This window comes from Chiloscyllium plagiosum, chromosome 10 (genome assembly GCF_004010195.1).
Source record: "Chiloscyllium plagiosum isolate BGI_BamShark_2017 chromosome 10, ASM401019v2, whole genome shotgun sequence".
Lineage (NCBI taxonomy): Eukaryota > Metazoa > Chordata > Chondrichthyes > Orectolobiformes > Hemiscylliidae > Chiloscyllium > Chiloscyllium plagiosum.
Window position 1 is genome coordinate 17,069,574 of NC_057719.1, and position 26,964 is coordinate 17,096,537.

Consider the following 26,964-nt stretch of genomic DNA (forward strand, 5'->3'; position numbering starts at 1 on the left):
CGGTCCTGCCAGTTGTGCCATCTTTCCGATGAGACATTAGGCAAAAGCCCCATTGATCATTCCTGATGAAGAGCTCATGTTTGAAACATCAACTCTCCTAATCCTTGGATGCTGCCTGATTGGCTGTGCTTTTCCAGTGCCATACTTTTTTGACTCTGATCTCCAACATCTGCAGTCCTTACTTTCTCCCTTCAAGCCCTGCTGATCCACTTCAGTGATAAAAGATCATTTGACACTATTTGAAGAACAGGGGCATTCTGCTGGAGGTGTCTGAGGAAGGGTAGGTAGCATTCTGGCACCTGCACCCTTCTGGTCCACAGCACCAGGCTGACTGCATTCTACTTTCTCCTTTTCTTTCTTATTTTCTCTCTCATCTTCAATTATCCTTCACCTTTTTCTTCTTTTCGTAGGCGACAGCGAAAGAAGCAATCAGTGCCGAGAGCAGGATCAGGCAGCCCCAAGGTGGACAGCAGCAAGAATGGGAGCAGGCAGTCCCTGGAATGGGAAAAGGCAGCAGGGATAAGGATGAGCCTGAAGTGGGGAGGTCGAGCCTGTTGTGAAGAATGTGAGACCAGCATGGCCAGGTGCTTATGGACTGTGGTGCTGAACTGTTAACCGTCTATCTTTTTTCTTCTATGTTTTAGTAAGAAGATCTGTAATATTTAACTTTTTAAACTTTATTTTCCTTATTTTTCTGCTTTGTAACTAAGATTCTGTACCTAGGTACCTTTGTACCTAAGATGTACCTGTAAGTGGTGGCTTGTAAACTTCTCACAGTACGCATGTGAGCACATGTGACAATAATTCTAGTTCAACGAAACATATTTCTGTTACTTGTTTTCTTGCTGGTTGTTAGATCTCACTATACATAAGTTGGTTGCTGTGTTCTCTACATTTTAGTAATGACTCACTTCAAGAGTATGACATGGGGTGCAGAACACTTTAGACATCCTGAAGTCATGAAGGGTGGAATCTAAATGGGGAATATATTTTTTTCCTTTTAGGGAATGGAAACCTTTGCTAAATGCCACTAACTCTAACAGGAAACAATCCTCCATCTAAACCAATACTGTTACCTAAACCAGTCCAGCTGATGAAATAACATCAAGGCTCACAAGCTTGTATATGCTTCACCTCAAGGAAATTTCCATCTGCCCACTCCCTGACAAAAATCACCCCTATACCGCCAGGTAAAGCATTTAAGTAATCATGTTTGTGTCAATGTGCAAATGCTAAAGCGCAAAATGAGACTGTACATATATCATAACTCTGTCTAAAAACATAGGCGAAAGTGAGGACTGCAGATGCAGGCAAAAGCCTGAAATGTTGATTTTGCTGCTCCTTGGATGCTGCCTGACCTGCTGTGCTTTTCCAGCACCACACTCTTGACTCTATCTAAAAACGTGACTTTCCATTGCCCATAATTTGGCCAACCGAAGTGAAACTTCCAGGTTTCTAAAAAATAGGATCATTCTCTGTGAATAACTGTGCATTTTCTTGTTTCTCTTCCCTTTATAAATGCCACTTCCATTGATCTTCGGGTTGACCATCATAACATTCTCCAAGGATGACATGTTAAATTCTCCGTTATACGTCTCTAGGAGTCTCAGCACTTTGAGCACTTTATCCACTCTGTGCTGTGCAGGGATGATTTACATGTTGCAGAAAATATCCTTTTTCCTTTATTATCCCACTCCACTTAATTGCCAACTATTGAAAAGCAATTTCTTGATATGGACCCTTCTTGAAAATCAACTATAATATTCTTGTCTCTCATATAGTTTTGTCCACAACAACAGCAGTTTTGTCCCTTTTGTCTCATTCCTTTGGGGTTGCTGACTTGTTTACATGCCAACCTATATTTTTGGACATCATCCTACCTCACTTGGCCTATAGTCTATCCCCCTTTGATACTGGAAGGTTTCCAGTGGTGTGGCTTGGCTCCTCACCAATAAGATTCCTCTTATGTTTTTTCCTGCCTCTGGCTCCTCTAACCATCCCATGCTTTCTCAAGTAGTTGCAAATCTCACTTTTTCCTTGTTATGTGTGGTGTTTTGATTTCTCAGGTACCCAGATTCCCGACATTATTACCCTTCATGTGCGCTCAAAAGTATGCTCATGTACAAAGTTTAGAAACAAAGAAGGTATTTATTTCATCATTATCCACGTTGTACAGCAATTCATTTTTGAACTGAAGCTTTTTTCCCTTGCTTCTGTCCACAGAGCAGTGTGTTTTGACAGGGCACATTTCCATGAATGGCGAAAGTCTTCTGCTGCAAAACTCAACTGGCTATTTACTATACGAAAGTGAGGACTGCAGATGCTGGAGATTAGAGTCAAGAATAGAGTTGTGCTGGAAAAGCACAGCAGGTCAGGCTGCATGTCCTGGGGGAGAGGGATTTGAAATGTTCGGCCACGGGGCGGAGGGGTTGTTTGGTTCGGGTATCTCGGAGATGTTCTCTGAAGCGTCTGTGAGTAGGCTACCAGTCTCGCCAACATAGTGGAGACCGCATTGAGAGCAGCAGATACAATAAATGATGTGTGTGGAAGTGTTAGGTGAACTCTCAGCTACCTTCCCCCTATCCCCACCCCCCCCCCATTTATCTCTCCACCCCCAAGACTCCCAGCCTCACTCCTGATGAAGGGCTTTTTCCCAAAACATCAATTTTCCTGTTCCTTGGATGCTGCCTAACCTGCTGTGCTTTTCCAGCACCACTCTAAACTTGGCCATTTACTGTGTGTGAGTTTAAACTGTAGAGGCGATAGAAAACTCAATGTTAGAGGGCACTGACATTGAACCGCATCCTCTTCTCAACTCATACCCACTCAGGCACGCTTTTACCAGTTGCATAGCTCTCAGAAGAGGAATCCTTGGCTGATTCCTCCCCTCCTTAGCTCAAGGCCAGTGAGGCTAACAAATTGCACCCTCCTACTGAATGAGGTCAACAGGCTGAACATCTTGGGGACCTTTCTAGTCTGTGCTGCACTTACACATCACTACACAACTTAAACATCTAAGTATCAATGAACAGGCCTTTTGATTAGAAAGTTTCAAACCCACTGTCATAACAAGAATGAAACAGCAGTGTTCATGTATTATTTGGAGAGTCCCTCCCTTTATATTCAAGATAATTTCACTGTGGTCTTCGGACAGTTGATCAGTCAATAAAACAAAGCCATGTATTCACCTGACTGTGTCACATCTCAAAAGTGCTTTGTTACCATTACTGAAGCACAGGCAAAAACAGATTCTATTTCTCATAAGCTCCAAAATCAACACAATGAATGGGCAGTCACTCTATTTTTGATGGTGGAGGCTAAAGGAGGAACATCAGCCAGGTCATTGAGGAAAGACCCTATTCTTCTACAGATAATGCCAGAAGATCGGTTACATCCATCTGAAGTGTCGGTAACCACAGAGTCAGGTATTTGTCCATGCAGCAAGGTTGACTCATTAATTCCTAATTCCCATCATATAATATCTCCAAAAAATAAAATTACATTGCTGAATATTATGACATTTCAAAGCGCATAGTGCATTATTCCCCCTTGGTAATGAAATACACTGCAATATATTTTTAGATTATTTTGCAATATATTTCTGTTCCATAGGGGATTCTTCATTATTAATACTCAGAATAAACTTAAAATTCAAATCTTGTCATATTTATTATTGTTGTCCATGAAGGCTACAAGAACCGCAGAGAGTAAAGATCATTGGTTACCTTACTGATACATCATTGCCTTCCAAGGAATGATTTAAGAAATTGCTTCAAAATTTCAAACGTATAGATTCAATTCACAAATCATTGAATCCTATTGCATAAAATGTGCTTTCATTATGCAAAAAAAAAGGCTCAGCTCTTTTATGGCTTTGGGGAATCTGAATTTATATTCACTAGGAGCCATTTTCACCTAAAGCCAATAAAACAAAAGTAGTCCTTGTTTCTGGAAGCTACCTGCCAGCTACATGCTAACCTTAGCCTTAAGTAACCTTTAGCGATAAGTCCAAATTCTGCAGGTGATCTGGCCCTCTGCAAGTAAATGTTAGATGCAAGCTGTAGTGGTCGAAAGTGATTTTCTCCAACTGATTTTTATTAAAGTTGCTCTTAGAATGTCTATAATATAATTCAGCTAGCTGAAACAGAAGTCCAGGTTTTTCTGGATACTTGAACCCATATTGAATTCCCATTAAGTATTAGGACAGAAGAATGATAGTTCAAAAGCTTCAAAGTTTTAACATTCATAACTTAGCTTTGAACAGAATGCTGGAAGGGAAAACCAAGCTTTTTTATTTCAAAATGGTGGGTCATTCCCTCCCCAGATCTCATGCCCACTGCCCCCCAGGAGTTAGCTTGCCTACCATGATGAAGTTGAGAGATCATTGAACTACTGAGGAACAGGCCACACTAAGGATTTGCGTATGCCACACTCCTGTGGTACATTTGCCAGTATCTCAATGTCTTCACTAGCAACGCGCATGAAACTTTGGCACCAAAACCCAATTATTTTTGTATGTGCATCAGAAATTTTCCTAATGCCACAAGGAGGGATAGTCTTCAACAATGAGGGATCCCCTAATAAACAGATCAAATTTTGAGAATGAATGTGTTGCCAAGATTTAGAAGCATAATTCCAAATTGTCAGGAATGTGAACTAATTACAGTAAAGCTGCAAACAAGTCTCCTAAATTTTGTTCAGTGATGTGAAAGGCAACACAACTGGAAATGATACTCAGACAGCTACAACATAAAGCTCTTTCCAGAGATTACTAACTGCAAAGGGCTGCCAATCTCGAGTTTGAATAGGACCTTAATCACTTATTGCTGTGGGATACCGGGACTTTGGACATACCCAAATTGTCTGTCTCATCTTGATGGGCTGCACGCAGTTTGATTTGATTTTTTTGATTTATTCATTATTGTCACATGTACCAAGATTCAGCAATAAACAATGTTTTGCATGCTATCCAGGTAAATCATACCTTACACAAATACATCAGAGTAATAGAACAGAATGCAGAATATAGTCTTGCAGCTACAGAGCATTTAAGGCTAAGGGGGACAGTTCAAAGGAGATGTGAAGGGCAAGTGAGTGGTAGGAGTGTGGTATGCATTGCCAGGTTTGCTGGTGAAAGCAGGTACTATAGGGACATCTAAGAGATTTTTAGATAAGCACGTGAATATGTAAGGAAAGGAGGGGGATATGGACCAAGAACAGGCAAAAGAGATTAGTTTCTTTTGGCTTCATGTTCAGCACAACATCGTGAGCCAAAAGGCCCTTTCCTACGCTGTACAGTTCTATGTTCTACGTTCTACAGGGGATGCAGAGAAAGATCAACTCTAACATATGAGAGGTCCATTCATTAGTCTGATAACAGTGGGGAATAAGCTGATCTTTAATCTGTTGGTACATGTTTTCAAACTTTTGTATCTTCTGCCCAATGGAAGAGGGTGGATGAGAGTATAACTGGGTAGGACAGGATTTTGAACGTGTTGGCTGCTTTCCCGAAGGAATGGGAAAGCAGTGTGGGAAGTATTCCATCACATTTCCCTCTTGATGCAACAGTCACATTTACATAATTTCTTTCATTTGAAAGTGTCACAAGTTCACAAATGGAAATGGAGAAAAAGATGGCAAGCTATTGGGGAACATGATAGAAGAAAGAGATTTGGTTGGATGCATTTTGAGAAATACTTTAAGGGTGGGAAGAGATTTGATTTGATTTGATTTGATTTGATTTGATATATTATTGTCACATATGCCAAGACACAGTGAAAAGTTTTGTTTTGCATGCTATTCAGACAAATTATCCCTCACATAAGGGCATCAGGGTAATAGAACAGAATGCATAATTTCATGTCTAACCGGGCTGGACAGACTCAATGCAGGGAGCATGTTTTCCCTGGATGGAGAGTCTAGAACCACAATCTCAGGATATGGACAAGGCCATTTAAATCTTGAGAAGTGGAAAAGGGTCTTCACTCAAAGTGATAGTGAAGCTGTTGAATTGTCTTTCACAGAAGGCTATGAAAGCCAAGTTATACAATTGAGAAAGAGACTGATAAATATTTGAATGTTAAAGGCATCAAGGGGTATGAGGGAAGCATGGTATTGAGGTTACAGGAAAAGCCATGACCATATGGAATGGAGAGAAAGCTCAAAGGACTGAATGGCCGACTCCTAATTTCTTAGTTTCTATGTTTCATCTCCCATCACTTTTCTGTTGGAAGTCACAGCCACCAGTGTAATAGCAGCAATTTCTCCAAGCTGCTCGTCCAGTGGCATCACCTGGGGGATGTGGCGCTAAGTCCCAGGCAAAGCTGACAACCAGTGCTTACGTTGTCCTTATTGCACACTACCCACAAATTCAAGACTTTGTTTTCCTGTGTTGCAGGCATTTTGTGTGCTTTGACAGACTGTAATGGCTTGATTCAGAATTGCATCCTGATCTCTCAGGTCATCGATGTAAATTTAGAAGAGAACAAGATCAAAACCTGGAAACTGGAAAGCTCGAGCATCAGTACAGGTTATGTTTGAAGTTAGCTTGTGGATTGCCGTCTGTTGCTGTTGACCTGTAGTGAAGGCTAATAGCTATTTAAGGAAGCATTCTCCAGTGATGCAAGCCTGTAATTAAGTAATCAAACCTGAGTGACCTCTTACAATCAAAAGCTTTCTTTGTAACAAGAATTGCTTCTTGACGCCTTCCGGATTTATCCCGTATGAGTCAGTGCATAAGTAGGGTTGTATATTTTTCACAACTTGCACTACTGTGGCGAATTGGGAAACTAAATATAATCTTCACATCACTTTTTTTAAAAAATGCATTAGAATTAGTGCTAGACCTGCTATTGGTTCGTACACCCAGAATCGGTCAGAAAGAGGAATTTCTAAGCACATGGATGCTAATTATTGGGTGATGAGGGTAAAGTTAGCTTGTTGCAGTTGTCAGCTTGTGATATTTTCAGCCAACACACCTTTAAATTAATTCTCAAGCACAGAGTGCTGCTTCTGCTGTTACTGGCAGATAACTGTTGCTTCACCTTTATTATTTGCATATTTATTTTTTTAGCCTCTGAAAACTTATTTCCCAAATATGCTCACTGGGTCTTTTTCGGCTCTGTGCACAGCTTCCCATCACGCCTTGTTGCAACAGGGGAGAATTAAAACAGAAGGATCAAAGAATAAGGCAACAAAGAAAAAGCAGGCCATTTGGTCCATCATTCCTGTGCTGGCTTTTTGCTAGATCTGCACAATTAGTCCCATTCCCGTGTCCTTTTCCCATCATCCTGCAATTTCTTTTTAGCCTTTAGACAGTTATCTGGTTCTCTTTGTAAATCATTATTAAAAATATTGCTGAACAAAAATATTACATTTGACATTTACTTTTGATTTGGTGAAACTATTTTACAAATTTTCCAAGGCACTTAATAGGCCATGTCCTTCTTTAAATCATCATTTCCATATTTTGTTAATTGCTGTTGACAATCTACATTGGGTCCATACATAATTGATAGAATTTGTCCTTCCTACGTATGCAAGAGCCATAAACTTGACTGAAAATGTGAATACCAACAATGATGGCTACATGCCAAAGGTCCAGGCAGCTTTGTGTTATGGACTTACCTCTATGGAAACTAGATTACCTCTCACAGGCTTGGTTCAAATTTCACATCAAACAGTGAAGCAGAATCATCAGCACTGCAGACTGAAAACTGGATGGGCAGCTGACAAATAACATTGGTAACCAACCCCAGAGAACAGTAAACTATGAAAATACGTTCTAATGCGTACTGCCATTATGAGAGTGGAAATGGGGAAAAAGATAGGAAATGTTATTGAGTCTTGTATCTACCCATTAAGGCCAGTGGATTATATTAATGATGGAATGACTTACAATGAGCACTTGATGCATTGTCATAGAACAAAGACTTTGTGCATTAGACTACTTTTGTTTGGCATGGAGAGTGTGGTGCTGGAAAAGCACAGCCAGTCAGGCAGCATCCGAGGAGCAGCAGAATCGATGTTTCAGGCATAAGCCCTTTATCAGAGCTTATGCTCGAAACATCGATTCTCTTGCTCCTCAGATGCTGCCTGACCACTGTGCTTTTCCAGCACCATTCTGTCGACACTGATCTCCAGCATCTGCAGTCCGCACTTTCTCCTACTTTTGTTTGATGCCTGTGTCATGTGATGAAAGAAATTATTGAACCTTGACTTGTACAGCACTGAAGGAGGCTATTCATCCCATTAAATTGATGTCAGCAAGAGCATTCCAGCCCCATTTGTCACACTTTTCACTTATTCCTAATTTTTTTTCTCTCCTTCAGATATTTATCAAATCCTTTTTTGAAGATTACAAATGCATCTGTTTCTAACACATTATCATCTGTCATATTATCAGGCCACATGCCCCTCAACAGAACCACTCATATTAAAAGGTATTTCCTTCATGTCATGTGTGTTGTTTTTAACCAATTATCTTTAACTTCTCTCCTCTATACCCCTCTTATCAACCTCTCAGCCATATTTGAAGCTGTTTCTCATTACCTCCCATGTCTAAACCCTTCACAGTTTTAAACAACTCTACAAAATCGTCACATCACCTCAATGCTAAAGCAAAATACTGCTGGAAATTTGATTTAAAGAAATGACAAATGCCGCAACTACTCACTGGTCTCAGAATATCTATGAAGAGAGCATTTCTTTTAACTCACTCAAAAATGCATTCACAGATTTAAGGTTGTCCTCAATATTTCAGGCAGGTAATCTTTCATCAGAACATTGTTCTGTTTTCATTGATGTTGCCTGGTCTGCTGAATATTTCCAGCATTTTTTTTTGTTTCTGCCACTCTGACACTTCCACCTCCCTAAGGACAACAAACCATTTGCCATCTTGATGGAGTACTGAATCTATAAGGAGTGGGAATACATCCAATTCGTTCTCCCTAGGAGCATGCCTCCTGCTGGCAAGCCATGTAACTGCAACGATCAGAAAAGCAGGGGGTAGAGGGTGGTGTATGGACCACTGCTGAAAACACTGCAAAATTCAGCATTGGATGGGTTAATATGTCTGCCTGCCTACGTAGTTACTTCCAAGGAATTTTCAAAAAAAGGGGCTTTCATGAGGGGACCATTTACTGACATAAATGAGATCTGCAGCTTTTAAAAATTAATTGTAATGTAGACACTGCTTAATGAAAAAAAACAGAATGTGTTATTACTTTGCCTGCATCAGATCAACTGTTCTGTTTTTATTTTGCCTCGAGTTTCTCACGAAACGAAGGGGTTTTCTTTTGATGTATTTAGCTTCACGGCTTCTGAGCACTCGCTAATTCCATCTGTCCACAACACAGAAGAAGAAATAGCGAGAGAAAGCATTTCCATATGTGCAAATTATCACCAAGCCTCCCATAAGCTGCAAAGAGCTCCTCTGAAGCAGAGACAGAGAACAGCTGCCAACACACTAATGGCATTAAAAAGGTAATAGCAGACCTCTGAGGTACATTTTTAAAACATCAAATTTTAACATTATACTTTCGATTTTTTAGCAAATCCAGATCTTCCAATGCATTTATCAGCAAAATTTCAATTAGTATGTTTATGTTTTAAACTAGCTTTTTTTTCCTCTTCCCCCCCCTCTCCCTCCAGCTGTAACAACCCTGAAATAGTTTGTTTCAGTCAATAATAATACAGTAATTCTAGACAACTAACGCGGGTCATTCTGGTGGGGCCCACTAAAATAGATCTGAGCTTCAAAGGAAATTCTGTACTGAAAAGGCTTTAAGCACCTCTCAGTTTCTCAGCCTGTACAAAGAAATGAGATGTACTGTGGGTGGATTTTTTTAAGGTTCTAAGGATATTATTCTGATAATATAAGCACCCAAAATGTTAACTTAGAGCAGTGAAAGCAACTGAACTCCAAACTGCATACCGAGATGTTATCCTAGAGCAAATTCAACGGCATTGTCCTGTATTAAGAGCACTGGATGGAAGTTAGCCCTGGTGCAAAAGATCCTGTCTATGGTTTACTGACAGGATCAGCAGTAAAGGACTGAATGAATACCACCAAAATCCATGGTTGTGAGAGCGATTTTCTTTCTTAGAACCTTTTCAGTCTCCTGTTACAGTAAAATTGTTTTACTTCTTGAAAAAAGAAAACAAAATTATTTTCATCAAATCACCGTTGAAAAAAAAAATGCATTGGCCACAGGAAGGGTATGATATTACCATGTGCTGTGCCATGTCAGTTAAGGAACTTAATCCCCCTGTCAATTAGGTGACTGAATTCCAATCACTGCTGACTGGATCGTGTGATCCAGTATCCAATCCTTTCTATCTGTCACACGTGAACACTCAATACGCACTCCGCCGAATGATACAGCTCTCTGATAATATTTACTCCAGTTTTGCAGAGATTCCTGCTGAGAATTTATTCCGGAGCCTGAAATCAGAGTGTTCAAGAAGGATTTTTGCTGCTCATCGCAACGGAGAGGTCCTTCTTTCCCCCACACTCCCACCCCCATTGCACCTCTTCTCCTCGGAGGGTGTTTAAAATTGGCAAAAAAGCAAGGGCTTATGCTGAAGAATGTAACATTCAAGAGCTAGGAGCACACAAGTCTATTGATTAGATGAGTTTGTTCAGGATACTTTCTCCACAGCATTCCTATTGCTCGCGGCTCTGTCAATGTGTGTGCCTTATGCCTCTGGCTGTTCGTAAAAGGAGCTGGAGGGCTTATATTTTTTTTTAATTAAACAGATAGGAATTGCTATAATAGCAAGTGCCTTTCAGGTGCCACTGAAGGTCATATTTATTTTCTGCATGCAGTTTTTGTTCCTACAGATATATTAGGTTGCTAATCACTAACTCTTAAAATTGCATCCTTTTAAATAAGAATGTGTCAAATCAATCATAATGGCACAGCTTCTATATGTAGGACTCATTCTCTGTGCCTCTCACCTTTTCCCTTACATTATCAACCGATTTTGTCTATAATGCGACAAACATATTGTTCAGGAAATACACTAAGACTCTGAAAATCCATAAGTGCCAATTTTGGCTTTATTCCTGTTATCCCTGAATTCCCCCCGCTGCTGATGCTCACCCATACGGGCACAACGGACACCTCATTTCTGTAAGACCCATCATTGGCTGCCTATCCCACTGTGGTTGTTAATGCTCCAGCACAGTCCTGGACTCACCAGGAATAGTAGGTTAATCTGAAGGTTATTTCGCCATGTTTAAAGTGATACTCCAAATGAAGCAACAGTGATGTAAGAAAGAAACTGTTATTAGACTTCCGAATGGAACTTTCAAATTTCAAATTTAATGTTGACCTTGCTCTCTGCAGCAGTAACATTGTATTCCTGGCTCTGTTCTATAACTTTGATGCACTTTGTATGGTATGATCTGCCTGTACTGCATGCAAAACAAACTTTTCATTGTACTGAGATACATGTGACAAAAATAAATCAAATCAAATTACAAAAACCTCTTCACGCAGCAAGTAGCTAGGGTCTGGAATGTACTACCTGGAAATATGGTCGAGACAGTTTCAATTGAAGCATTCAAGAGAACATTGGGTGATAATTTGGATAGAAATTGTGCATATGGATATGGAATAAAAGCAGGAGATGGGACATAGGGGATAGAACCAGCACAAGCATGATGGTCCAAATAGCCACCTTCTGCAGCTGTAACAATTCTGTGATTCTGCTGGAACACGTGGATGAAGAAAATGTCATTAAAAGTTAGACATTAGAAAATAAATAATGTTGTTTTATATTGGGCTTTTCTTTTTGATAATTGCCAATTTCATAGCTGGTTTCTCTGTGAGGCCTAGTGATTTTTTTTTGAGCCATTGTCACAAACTCCCCTCCTTAATTATGGGTGGCACAGTGGTTAGCACTGCTGCCTCACACTGCCAGAGACCCGGGTTCAATTCTCGCCACAGGCGACTGGCTGTGTGGAGTTTGCACATTGTCTGCGTGGGTTTGCTCCGGGTGCTCCGGTTTTCTCCCACAGTCCAAAAATGTGCAGGTTAGGTGAATTGGCCATGCTGGATTGCCCGTAGTGTTAGGTGTAGGGGAATGGGTCTGGGTGGGTTGCACATCGATGGGACGGTGTGGACATGTTGGGCTGAAGGGCCTGTTTCCACACTAAGTAATCTAATCTTAACCACCCCCATGGCATCCCTCTTGTCCAATGCTGACCTGATCCTACCACATGCTGCAGCTGGGAGTACTCACCACCACTGACTAAAATTCTTGAATGTACCCTGTCAACAGTGCCATCTGTGAAGCACTGTCAGTCTTGAGCTACCCCGCACGGTTTTGTACATTTGCCATGACATGGCATGGAGGCCACCTGAAAGTCCCTACACATGGAGTGATGCAGTGGAGAGCTTTCCTATCCCCTCAGGACCACCAGAACAGGATATGAATCTAGATCCTGCCCGCTTGGTCCCAGTATCTATCAGCTTCTCTGCTGTGCCAGACTAAGTGCCACCACCTTTTTGCCACTTCACATTCATTTTATCTCTGCAAATGCCGACCTCCCAGTCCTGCAGCCCTCTTGACCTGCTCTAGTAGCTGGCATTAATACATGGCTGCATCCCAAACATAAGAGCAGCTGCCAACACAGCACTTCGCCCATCCCCAGGAAATGGAGTTAGGGCCGATAGACTATGGTGTCTGTCCGGACCCTGTGCACTGTGAGAGCTCCCTGTGGCTGTGACCTCTGCACAAGCTGTCCTGCTGCTTATCCTGCTTCTGGGTTTGCTGTCAGCCCTGGTTCCTCCTGAATCTGCCTTCACCTTCTCTTGGAGGTAGCCACAGTGACCAGCATTGCATCCCACCAGCAGCCGGGCACAGGATGGTCACTCAGTTAGCATGTCTAAGGAGCAAAAGAGTTTTGTCAATCTCAATGTTGGAATACCATGCAGACAAGGCCTGCAGTCACCTCTCTGGACAGTGATCGCACGAGGGCCATGTCTCTATCGTTCATTCAGCTTTACCCTCAGTATGTGCACTAACTTGTTAAGAATGCCATGTCAGGTGACCACCGCATTACATCGCTGCACTCTGGAACCCTTCCCATTGCAGGCACATCAACTGTTCAACTTTTCACAACATTCAGTACAAACCATCATTACACTTACAGGACAGAGGATAAAGCAAAGGTCTACACCTCTCACAAAATGCTTGGAAATTGTGTGGGTGATGGTTCACCTTTGACCAGCTTTGGCCTATTTTCAGTTATGGTTGCTCACTTCAACATCATTGAGATGCCAATGGTCTCTTTGCAAACACCAATTTGCAAGCTGTAAATCATCTTTAACCAATGTTTGGCCCCTAACTATGCTCACTATTGCAAATGTACAATGAAATGATTACAAATTAATTGTATTCAGAGTTTGTAAATGCCTGCATCATGTCTTTGTCCCTTCAATGCCCCTGCACTTTTCAGTCAAAAGGACTCCCCTCATACTTGACATTCTCCCAGATATTTTCCAGTTGCATTTCACATCTAGAGAATGACAAGTAATGCCAGAGAATGTAGCTCACACTGGACATCATCATCAGCAAGCTCTGCTGGGTTCTGACCCTCACCCTGAGCCTCCACATGATCCATCAGCCCATTTGAAAACCTCCCACCTCCCAGCACAGTCATGTGGAGGGCCACGACATTGATCTTCACTCTGTGCTCTCCTCCCTGCCTCCTGAATTTTGACAATACCCACCCTGCTCCTCTATGTTCCTGCTGTGGAGAGACTGCTGATAACTCCCTATCTTGGTGCTCCTCGAATGCTGCCTGACCTGCTGTGCTTTTCCAGCATCACTCTAATCTAAACTCCCTATCATGATGTACCATGCCCTCTGATGCTGCATACCTCCCATTCACCCATCATCATCCCTGTCCCACCTTGAAGCAATGCCTTTGCTCTCCCACCATCAGCCTTGACAACACCCCGATCCTCCTGGAAGTGAACCACTTGCCACCTCGTGATCAACAGGTGGGCACCTACATCTGCATTTGACCCAATCTCTGACCAATTTCAATCAGACCCCTGATGGCTGACTTTACAGATCCTCAACAACTGACGATACACCATTCCCTGCTCACTGATATCAGCCCTCCGCAACTGACCATTGTCAACACCTTGAACTGTAGTCAGACAAATTACAAGAAAATGTCAGCAGGTCTGGCAGTGTCTGCAGACAGAAATCAGAATTAACATTTCGGATCCACTTCTTCAGAACTGGAGGTGCAGTTGGTTCTGAGGCATTGTAGTTGAGATGTTGTTAGAGTCTATAGCTGTAACTGTTTCTAGCTTCTATTCTTTTATATCCAAACGTGCTCCGACACATGATTGATTCCCATCACCAAATCGCCCATAGAGTTTTTTCCATTTATTAACTGCCATCTTGAACAGAGGAATGCCCCTGACCAAGACCTTTGACTGTGTGCAGGCTGGTGCCTGTGACTGACTGCATTGAGATCCCCTAAAAGACAACATCTTGGCACCAATCTTGACTGGACCAGAGACTTGTCCCCTGCCACGTTCTGACATGGCTTTTTAGATGAATTAATATTCAGTGTCTTTGCTGTGCAGGAATCCAGCGCATAATGTAGGTTTTGTCTCGACGTTTCAGTCTGCTGAACTGCAGGATAATGCCCCTCCCTTCCATACCCTGCTACCGACAAGCATGACACACAGTGTGCTAACACTGGCATAGCACAGCCAGGCAGGGCATGGGATGCTGTGAGCATGAAACATAGGTTCTAGGTGAACAAGTGCTAAGATCCAGTCTCTGAGGTGGGGAATCTGTCTCTTTACACAGTGGCCTTTTAATATTAGTGGCCATAGCGCTCTCCAGTGTTTCCAAAGCAGCTTGACAGTGGACCATGAGGGGTTGGCAAATGCTGGATACCAATATCCATGGGCATGGGGTGTTCCTGAAGAAGGGCTTATGCCCGAAACGTCGATTCTCCTGTTCCTTGGGTGCTGCCTGACCTGCTGCGCTTTTCCAGCAACACATTTTCAGCTCTGATCTCCAGCATCTGCAGTCCTCACTTTCTCCTAGGAAAGTTGTCGTGTCAATAAGATATTTAACAAGCTATAATCCCCTTTAATTGGAAACTCACTGCTGCCTAATGAAAAGTTCACCTCATCAGTAATTGCATAAAAAAGATGCAATGAGTTGCTCCCAAGGCCAAACTCAGCCTCACTGGGCTTCTCACATGAACCTGCCACAAAAATCTCACCATAGCCAACATCCCTCAGCACTCTAGAAGATTCCAACCTGATGGCATCCAAACTGAGTGTTAGTGAGCAGGTTAGTAGTAAAGTGTCCCTCATTAGCATTTTCAGCAACACCTTCATCTCTGTTTCAGAGTGGACTGATAGGACAATGATTGGCCTGATTGGATCTGTCCTTTTGGTGAGCAAGATTTACCTTTCTACTTTGTCGGAGAGACGGCAGTGTTGTACCTGTGCTGGAACCTTTGCTAGAGGAGCAACTGAAAAAAAGAAAGACATGCAGATGCTGGAAAAGCTCAACAGATCTGGCAGCATCTGTTGCAAGAAATCAGAATTTACGTTTCTGATCCAATGGCCCTTCTTCAGAATTAGAGATGCAGTTGGTTCTGGGGCACTGCAGTTGTGATGTTGTCAGAGTTTATAGCTTCACCTGCATCTAGTTTCTCTTTTTTTTGTAGCCAAAAGTGCTCCTACACACGATTGAATGTTTCTGTCTTATCAACAAATCTCCCATGGTTGTTTTTTCCACTTGTTATCTGCCACCAGTAAAATCACCTGAGTTTCTCATTGAATACTTTACATGCAATACCTGGATCTTGTGTCAATAACCATTTATTGCTAGCACCTGTGGACAATTTAATTAGCTGAAGTCTGGCATCTGTGAAGCTGGAGACCTCAAGAGGAGGTCAAGATGGAGTATACAGTGAGCAGTTTCAAATGCTTCAATCTTGTCTCATGCACTGACAAACTGATCTCCCCTTTCATTCAGAATAAGGAAGTTTATGAAGCCTTTTCCTGCCTGCTTAGTTACCCACAATCATTCATGAGTAGAGATAGCAGGCTGCAGGTCTTTGTGATCCATTCGTTGTGGGATCGCTTAGCTCTAACAAAACATGCAACCTCCACTGTTTGAAATGCATGCAATCCTGTGTTTTAGCTTCACCAGGGTTGGCACCTTATCTTTAGGAATAGCTGGTGCTGCTCTGGGCGTACCTCTTGGACACCTTTTTAAACCGCAGTTGACTTCCTGGCTTGGTGGTAAAAGTTGAGCAGAGGATAGGTGCAATGAGATCACACATTGAGACTGAGGGCAGTTCTGGTGATGCTGCTGAAGCCTTTAGTACGGCTTTATGGGCTTTGTGCTCATAAATTTGTTTGAATTAATGCCTTGTAGCACAGTGGTGCCTGTAGTTAAATACAATACAATATGGAGGATGTCATCACCAGAAGGATGTCTCCCTGCTATAGCAAAGATGTTGTAAAACTTGAAAGGTTTCAGAAAAGACTTACAACTTCATCCCTGATGAAGGGCTCCGGCTTGAAACGTCGATTTTCCTGCTCGGGTGTTACCTGACCTGCTGTGCTTTCCCAGCAACACTCTCAACTCTGAATAGTCAGGATCCTTACTCCAGGGTAGGGAAGTCCAAAACTAGTGGGCATGGGTTTAGGGTGAGAGGGGTAAGATTTAAAAGGAACATAGGTGGCAACATTTTTATGCAGAGGGTGGTGCATGTATGGAATGAGCTGCCAGAGGAAGGGGTGGAGACAAATGCAAGTTGCAGATGCTGGAATCCAAGGTAGACAAGCAGAGGCTGGAAGAACACAGCAAGCCAGGCAGTGCCAGGAAGTGGAGAAGTCATTGTTTCGGGAGTGACCCTTCTTCAGGAAGTGGTGGAGGCTGATACAATTACAGCATCTAAAAGGCACCTGGATGGGTATATGAATAGGAAGGGTTTCGAGCCAAATGCTGGCAAATGAGATTAGATTTGTTTAGGATATCTGACCCATATGGATGAGTTGGACTGAAGGGTCTGTTTCCGTGCTGTACATCTCCACGACTCTACAACTACAAGATGCTTGCTCCAACCATTAGTATCCTGAACAGAGCAGTCTGGTACAACTGAATAAATTCTGTACATTTGCTGTCCTTGCTATCTCCAATGTTTCTTCCAAGTGGTGTTCAATGTAGAGGAATACCAACTCATCAATTGAAGGAGGGTTGTCAGTCCTGAAGAAGGGTTACACCTGAAACGTCGACTTCTTCACCTCCTGATACTTCCTGGCTTGCTGTGTTCTTCCAGCCTCCTGCCTGTCTACTTTGGATTCCAGCACCTGCAGTTTTTTTTTGTCTCTGTAGGTGGTAATCAGCAGGAGATTTCCTTGGCTATGCTTGACCTAATTCCATGAGATCATTGTTTTTAGTTTATGACAACTAGATTATTCCCCACGAATGAGCTGCTTGAGTTACATGCTAGATAATAACCACTGCATGTAAATCTTCCTTATGCTACAAAGTGCATTCTGTTTATACTGCATTCTGTTTGATATGTTACAGGTCCAAGGTAAGGCTAGAATACTTGATAAGTACCTTGTATTGGTCATTAGTAAAGAAAAGAATCCTGATAAAATGTCATTAGAAGTAGAGCTGGTCTAGATAATGGACAGGGTAAAATAAATAGTCAGGGTAATTGGAAAGGCTGCAATCCTCAGATTGGCTCAGCCATCTGGTCCAGATGCCTTGAAATAGCTTGGCCTGCTCTTCTGAGGGGAGATTTGTTCAGAGTTGCACAGAACTACAAATAGTTGGACAGGGTAGACAAAGAGAAACTGTTCCCATTAGCTGATGGTATAAGGACTTTGCAGACAGAAATCTAGGATATTTGGTAAGAGATAACAGAGGTGGTATGAGGGAGAATCTTTTTATGCAGCTAGTAAAATGAACCAGAACTCACTGACCATAAGAATAGTAGATGGATGACTTCAAAAGGAAATTGAATAGGTGCTTGAGGGATGGAGCAGGAGAATGGACACACTGGGTTGCTCTGTATGAGCTGGCATGGGGTTGTTGGTCCAACTTGTCTCTTTTTGTGTGATAATAAATTTTGACTCTAATGAACCCATACTTGGTTGAGACTCATGAGTAAAATAATACATTTTCAGCAGTATTAATAGGAAGATGAAAGACTTTCATTTATATGGTGCCTTTGATGACTTCAGAAATTCTAAAACATGCTACCACCAATGAAGTGTCATCACTACTTCAATGCACAAAATGCAGTGACCTGTTTGCATGCCACGTGCCTACACAAATAGGAATGAGACATATGACAAAGTCATCCGTTTTAGCGTTGCTGAGTTGTGAACATTCACCAGAACAGCACAATATGCTTCCCTGTCTTTCTTAAAGATTTAGTGTTATGGAATCTTTTTATGTCCACTTGAAAGCACAGGTGGAACCATAGTTTATCATTTATTTGGAAAGGTGTCACCTCCAACAGTCCACCACACCCTCAATACTGCACTAAAATGCTAACCTGGAATTTATGCTCAGGTCTCTGGAGCAGGCCTCAAACCTAGAATCTACTAACCCAGATGTCAGGGTATTTCTCTAAGGATAATGTTAACTCCAGTGGATCCATATCAATAACAGTACTGACTCAGTGTACAGTACCTGGTTCTCATCACAATATATGAATAATATGGTGCAGAAAGACATGCTTTAATCAGCGACCAATGTAAATTAATGTAAACCATAGTATGGAATGTCAGATTAAAAGAACTATATCAATTCTTGTACAGGAAAAGGCATGAGCATCTTTAATCACGGTGGCCAAATATCTACCTAGGAAGTGGAGTGCAGGTGTTTCCGGGGGAGACTGAACGTTGTTTAGACAACAAAATATTTGGGAACTTGTAAATCAAAAATTCCTGTTTGTTTAAAAAAAAAATGGCCAGTTCAGGGACATGGTGAGACAATTTGGCAAAGTCAGTCATGATTTGTCAAAGATGTGGCACGCCTAATTTGTTTTCTTGTTGCCTGTCTGGCCAATAATTCAGAAATTCCTAACTATTGCAACTTTCAGCAGATTTATGACCATTTTGGTTAGCAAATTGGCCACCGATTTAAATTGCTGCTGGCCATCTGGGGCGAAAGTAGCTTGTACCTTCAGAGTGGCGTCAGGCATTGTTTTCATTGAGCTTTAAGACACTAGTTGGTATCATAAACCACAATGCTGCACTGAAATCTTTCTACTCTTGTAATTGCATGACTTCTGTTGACAGAAAATTGCAGTAAATTTGGACTTCTTTGAAATTATCCTTGCATTTCTAGGAAAGCAAAGCTCTTCCAGTAACAGAAACAAAAATTGCTGAAAATTCTCAGCAGATCTGGCAGTATCTCTTCAGAACTATTCTGAAGAAGGGTCACTGGATCTGATTGATTTTGCTTTCTCTTCACAAATGCTGTCAGACCTGTTCAGCTTTTCCAGCAATTTCTGTTCTTGTTTCTGATTTCCACAGTTCTTTCTTTTTTGTTGTTGTTGTTGTTGTTTAAAGCTTTTCCAGTGCCTCTTTTTGATTCATTCATGGGATGTGAACAACACTGAGTAAGTCAGCATTTTATTTGCCCAGAGGCCAGTTAAGAGTTAACCACATTGCTGTGAATCTGGAGTCACACATAGGCCAGAGCAGCAGTATCTTCCCAAAAGGAACTTTCTCCCCGTAACCCTTGATACCCTTGACAATTAAGATCCTATCTCTCTGTCTTAAAGATAACTCAATTACCTGGCCTCCACAGCCTTCTGTAGCAGTGAATTCCATAGAAGAAGTTCCTCCTTATCTCCGTTCTAAAAGTTTTCCTTTTACTCTAAGAGTGTGCCCTTGGGTCCTAGTCTCTCCTACCAATGGAAACATCTTCCCAACATCCACTCTGTGCAGGCCATTCAGTATTCTGCAAGTTTCAAATAGATTCCAACCCCCCACCCCCCTCCAACCCTCATCCTTCTAAACTCCATCAAGTACAGACGCAGAGTCCACACATGTTCCTCATATTTTAAGTTTTTCATTACAGAGCCTCAGAGGTATGCTTTTATATTCAAGTCCCCTCAAAATAAATGCCAACATTGCATTTGCCTTCCTAACTATTGACTCAAGTTTACCTCGAGAGAAACCTGTGCTGAGAAGGTTAAGGGAAATTTCAATAGAGGTTCATAACCCAAAAGGTCGTAACCCCTGTTCAGAATTTAAAAGACATCCCTTGATTAACAGTGGGCAGCACGGTAGCACAGTGGTTAGCACTGCTGCCTCACAGCACCAGACACCCAGGTTCAATTCCCACCTCAGGCAACTGTCTGTGTGGAGTTTGCATATTCTCCCTGTCTCTGCATGGTTTTCCGCCCACAGTCCAAAAATTGGCCATGCTAAATTGCCTGTAGTGTTAGGTGAAGGGGTAAATGTAGGAGAATGGGTTTGGTGGGTTGCTCATCGGAAGGCCGAAGGGCCTGTTTCCATACTGTAAGTAATCTAATCAAAAAACCAGACAGATTTTCTTGACAATCAGTAATAGTTTCATGGCCACCATGAGATTCCTAATTCCATATTTTAATTGAAGTTATATTCTAACATTTGCCCTGGTTTGGTTTGAACCAAAATACTCTGGGGAGAAAGTGAGGTCTGCAGATGCTGGAGATCAAAGTTGAAACTTTATTGCTGGAACAGCACAGCAGGTCAGGCAGCATCCAGGGAACAGGAGATTCGACGTTTCGGGCACAGGCCCTTCTTCAGGAAGGCTTCAGGATTCCTGAAGAAGGGCCTGTGCCCGAAACGTCGAATCTCCTGTTCCCTGGATGCTGCCTGACCTGCTGTGCTGTTCCAGCAATAAAGTTTCAACCAAAATACTCTGGAACATTATCTGGCTCTCCAGATGCAATTCAAGATTATCCCAGAAATATACATTGTCACAGATTTTATACATCATTGAAGGGAGATGGTAGACAAAGCCAAGATGTGACTTTAAGAGCCTTTCAACTCTAAATAGTCTAGCAATAACACAATTTGGCTACCACATCTCCCTTCCAGAGTTCCAATTTGTTTCCAACTCAGAAATAAGCCATTTGGCTCATCAGGTCCAGGTTTCTGTTAATGTTTCATTTAAGCTTCCTCCCCCATTATTTCATCTAACCCCTACAACGGTCCTCTTTCTTTCAACCCTCTTGTTCTAACCTAGCTTACCGCAAACATATGAATGCCTTACCTATTCCATATTGTCGCAAGTTCCCTATTTAAATCACTTTTCAGGCAAATCAATTTCTGTAATATTCCCAATGAACATTTCCAGCTCTGATCTCCAGCATCTGCAGACCTCACTTTCTCCTCAAATATTCCATATTGTCGCAAGTTCCCTATTTAAATCACTTTTCAGGCAAATCAATTTCTGTAATATTCCCAATGAATTCATCATCCAAGGTTTTGGTCCCAATGTTCATTCAAAATACTTCACACATTTGAATTTTGGGTGAAAAAAACTCTGATCTTTAACTGTTTTAAATTAAGAACTTATCGGTTCCCACTTCATAGATTAAACCTATTGGTGAACAGCTCCTTCATATCATGTATGCCATCTACATGTTACTTAGCTATGTTCTAGTGATGGGCAGGAGTAGAGTCATAGGATTTGGTTTGAAAATTAATGTTCCTATTCTGCTTCCAAAATCTAACACCCAGTGGATTCACAGTAAAAATAAGGCAACAGAATTCAAAGAATTTGAGAACTGAGCTCAAAGGCTCTTAAAATGACATCTTGGCTTTGTCTAACATCCCCCTTCAATGATGTATGAAATCTGTAACAATGTACATTACTGGGATGGTCTTGAATTAAATCCCTTGTAAAACAGAATTAAAAATCACACAACACTAGGTTATAGTTCAACAGGATTATTTGGAAGCTTTCAGAGCATTTAACCTCCATCAGGTGGTTGTGGAAGATAAGCTTAACTCCCACAGCTACCTGAAGGAGGACCAGCACTCTGCAAGCTAGTGCTTCCAAATAAACCCATTGACTATAACCTGGTGTTATGTGACTTTTAATTTTGTCCACCCTATGTCCATACTGACACCTTCAAATCATGTAAAACAGAAGCAGTTCATTGCTGGTAGTTTTTGCAAATAAGGAACGGGAATGAAGTTGACTTCAAGAAAGAGTTTGGTTCTACCTAAGGTGTTCAATTAATATAAATCAGGCACAATAGACCAGAAATTGGATCAGTTGACCCCTGCTTTATGAACAAGCCCCAGGTTGAAAATGTTGTCTCATTGTCACTGGAGAGCTTGAAAAGTGTCCAGTCTGAAATTGTGTCAAGGATTTCTTGGGCACCCCTGGGGCTGAAGAGATAGCAAGACCCATAAGTTTGTAGATGACAGAGTAAAGGCTAACTTTCAAAAGAGGTTTGGATACATAACACACAAATGTAATGGAGGCTTACAGTGGAACACAAACCCACAGCCAAAAAGGTGAGCCATTTAACTATGGGAGTGATTATAACAAAGTGGAATTTAATTCAAAATTAGATAAAGGGTACATAGCAGAAATATTGGTGTGGAGAAAACATATTAGCATATTGCACAGTTTATTTCGAAAGAGGAATAATTTTGAGAATTATTCAAAGCTAATATCTTTGACTCCAATAAGTATTTTCACGAGATTTCCAATTAATTCAAATGTTACCTCAACAAGAGTACCTGGATATTAGGAAATGGGCCACACAGCAAACTATAGATGAGAATTGTTTTCTCATTAAATTATTCAAAAGCTAGGAGGTAAATGCAGTCAAACAAAATTAATACTTTCAAAATGCAATAATTCTTCACTTACTGTTGGCTCAGTCAATATTCTTTTGCTGAAATATCACTGGTAAAAAGGGAACATGTAGGTTACTATTGCTGCAACGTTCTGTATAACATTGCTGTACCTTGTTCTGCTCATTCCAGATTGAACTTCTGAGATTTATCTTGAGCAGAATCATACAGTCCCCAAGGGAAGGGTTATACACAGTAAACCCATCAAATTTCATTGATACTGTTCCCACTGCCTATTTGCAACACACCCCACCCCCACCCCCAACCCTGTGATTTAACAGGCAATGTTTGGAGAAGCTTTAGGTAATCTACCTTCATACATTTAAGCGAGCAATTAATGGATACTTTGGAGCCACTGCACATTGGGCTGAAACATTTTGCCTGGCAGGAGGAGGTTGGAGATGGGCAGTCACCCTGGTGGATAGGCCTGCTTGGATTTCAACCAGGAAATAGGGATGGCTTCCTTCACAGGACCTCTTTTATATTGGAGGAAACCCTGCAGCACCTCTCCTACACCAAACTCCTTAGGTTTGCCCCCTTCAGGTGTCAGCTCTGTCCCAGCCCTTGTAACACAGCCCTCAAAGCCAAATCCCTCTCCTACCGCCAACCCCTCAGGTGTCTCCTACCTTGGTTGTGCTTCACTTCACAGCCTACTTGGTATCCTGCTCCTGACTCTTCATCTTTAGGCACGGGTGCAAGTGAACAGAGACCCGTGGTGGCACTGCTAATGACTAGATTGGCTGGCGGTGGTTCTTGTTCCCCATTGGGGTTTTAAATAGCTCCAGGGCAGGCTGCTGGAACAAGGCACATTTTTAGTGATAATGGGGAAGTATTGCATGGAAAACATATCCATGTGTAAATTCCTGACCCATGGTTAAGAACTTAAATTTCCACAGTTTTTATTGGTCACAGAAACATAGGGTTATACAACACAGAAACAGATCTTCCTGTCCAACTTGTCCATGCTGACCAGATGTCCTAAGCTGATCTAACCTATTTGTCAGCATTTGGCTCATATCCCTCTAAACTCTTCCTATTCAGATATCCATCCAGATGTCTTGTAATTGTACCAGCCTCCACCACTTCCTCTGGCAGCACATTCCATGCATGTACCACCCTCACCTTCTGTGTGAAAACGTTGTCCCTTAGGTCCCTTTTAAATCTTTTTCCTCTTACCTTAAACATTTGGCCTCGAGTTTTGGACTCCCCCATCCCAGGGAAAAGACCTTGTCTACGAACGCTGTAGCCTGAGTAGTGACCAATCTCTAGATCACATTGGGTTAAAAACTGAATATTCATGACATAGTTTCAATAATATTCAAGAAAGCCATGGATTTCTCACTAATAATAAATGTCACATTAAGTATGATCTGCAGCTGTGGGAATAATAGCCAAATGTTTACATTGCAGAGATTTTATTATTTACAAAAGATGTGTATTTCCCAATTCCACTGTAGTTTTCTTCCTCTTTGATCTCCATCTCCTCATTATGACAGCTCATGTTCAATGGGCAGTGACTTTTCTCTGTCAGTTGACTAAAGAGCAACTTTATACCTGTGACATTAAGAAGTAACACCAGAGAACTGAGCCCTATTGGGCTTACTGTCAAATTCCATAGATCAGCCATGATCTCGTTGAATGGTGGTACAGACTCAAGGGGCTGAATGGCCTACATCTGTTCCTATTGTCCTCATATCCTTATCTGCCCTTTCCCAATATCTTTTGAAATGTACCTATCTTTAAAGAGTGATCAATATTCTTGATTGTTCTGTGTTGGATTATATGAATCTCTAACTGATCTATGCCAACTGCACTTAATTAATTGGGCATTGATTCAGAGCAAAATAAACAGACACCATAGAAGCAATAAAAGTTTGATCTAGAGTGAAGGTGTTGATACTTTGAAGCATTGTAACTAAAGTTCCTGCATGCTTGGAAGCTAATATCATCTCTGTATTTGTTTAAGATAAATATATAAAATATATAACAATGTTGCGTAGTATCACCAGGCAATCAATTCTACAATCACTGTTCAATGGTGATTGAGAAACAGAATCCAAGGCACATTTCTTCAACCCAACCTCGGGATAGTGATAAGACCATAAGACATAGGAGCAGAAATTAGGCCATTCAGCCCATCGTGTCTGCGCTGTACCTCTCTACAACTCTATAATCATTCTATCATGGCTGATAGGGTCTTGAGGATCAAGGGTTACGGGGAGAAAGTGGGAGAATGGGGTTGAGAAACCTATCTATCTCAGTCTTAAATATACTCAATGACCTGACCTCCACAGCCTTCTGTGGCAATGAATTCCATAGATTCACCACTTTTTGGCTGAAGAAGTTTCTCCTTATCTCTGTTCTAAAAGGTCTTCCGTTTACTCTAAGACTATGGCCTCGGATCCTAGTCTCTCTTACCAATGGAAACATCTTCCCAATATCTACACTGTCTAGACCATTCAGTATTCTGTATGTTTCAATTACACCTTCCTCTCATCCTTCTAAATTCCATCAAATTGAAACCTAGAGTCCTCAAACTTTCCTCATATGTTAAGCTTTTCATTCCTGGGACCATTCTCGTGAAAGTCCTCTGAACATGCTCCAGGGCCAGAACTTGCCTCCTGAGGATATGGGGCCCAAAACTGCACACAATACTCCAAACTCTAGTCAGAACCAGAGCCTTATAGAGCCTCAGAAATACATACCCGCTTTTATATTCAAGTCCTCTCAAAATAAATGCCATCATTGCATTTGCCTTCCTAATCCTGGACTAGAACTCCTAAGTCTCTTTGCACTTCAGATTTCTGAATTTTCTCCCCATTTAGAAAATCGCCCATGCCTCTATTCTTCCTACCAAAGTGCATTACCTCATATATTCCCACATTGTACTCCATATGCCACTTCTTTGCCCACTCTCCTAACCTGTCCAAATCCTTCCACAGACTCCCTGCCTCCTCAAAGCTATCTATCCCTCTACCTATCTTTGTATCATCTGCAAACTTAGCCAGAATGCCCTCATTTCCTTCATCCAGATTGTTAATGTATAAAGTGAAACGTTGCAGTCCCAACACTGAGCCTTGCGGAACACCGCTTGTCACCGGCGGCCGTCCTGAGAAGGGCCCTTTTATCCCTGCTCTCTGCTTTCTGCCAGACAGCAAGCTTTTGTCCATGCCTGCACCTTGCTTCTGACACCATGGGCCCTTGCCTTACTCAGCAGCCTCCTGTGAGGCATATTGTCAAAGACCTTATTGAAGTCCAGGCAGATAACATCCATTGGCTCTCCTTGCTCTAACCTGCTCATTACTGCCTCAAATCATTCTAGCAGATTTGTCAGGCATGACCTCCCCTTGAAGAAACCATACTGACTTTGCCCTATTTTACCATACACTTCCAAGTACAGAGGAACCTCGATTATCCAAAGGATATGGGCAGGGAGTATTACACTAGGTTAATCAAATGCCGGATAACATAGTTTAGCCGAGCATCGGGATCTTGCCATCTTTCCGTATCAACCAAAATAAGGACAATGGAATTTTGGATAATCGAGGTTCCTCTATATTCAGAAATCTCATCCATCACAATGGATTCTAGGATCTCTTGCCCATGAGAGATGTTAGGCTAATTGGTCCATAATTTTCCATCTTTTGCCTTGCTCCCTTTTTAAACAGGAGTGTCAGCGATTTTCCAGTCCTCTGGGACCCTCCCTGATTCTAGCGATTCCTGAAAGATCACCATTGTTGCCTCCACTATCTCTTCACCTATCTCCCTTAGAACTCTGGAGTATAGTCCAGCTGGTCTAGGTGATTTATCCACCTTCAGGCCATTCAGGTTTTCTAGCACGTTTTCCTTGCTGATGGCCTCCATACTCAGCTCTGCCTCCTCACTCTCTTGAATGTTTGCGATTTTGGGATATAACTTGTGTCTAATGCAAAGTAATTATTCAGTTCCTCAGCCATTTCCTTGTTCCCCACTACTGCTTCTCTAGCGTGATTGTTTAGTTGCCCAATGTTCACCTTTGCCTGTCTTTTGCCCTTTGTATATCTAAAGAAACTCTTGCAGTCTTCTTTTA

General features: G+C 41.8%; 1 long non-coding RNA gene across 1 annotated transcript in view; it reads left to right on the forward strand.

Moving 5' to 3' along the window:
• The first annotated feature begins 9,235 nt into the window (after nucleotides 1-9,235).
• LOC122553956 overlaps nucleotides 9,236-26,964 on the forward strand; it is a 41,171-nt gene continuing 23,442 nt past the window's right edge. Inside the window, exon 1 of the long non-coding RNA XR_006312873.1 lies at nucleotides 9,236-9,483. This is a non-coding gene — a long non-coding RNA (uncharacterized LOC122553956). The remainder of the gene's footprint in view (nucleotides 9,484-26,964) is intronic.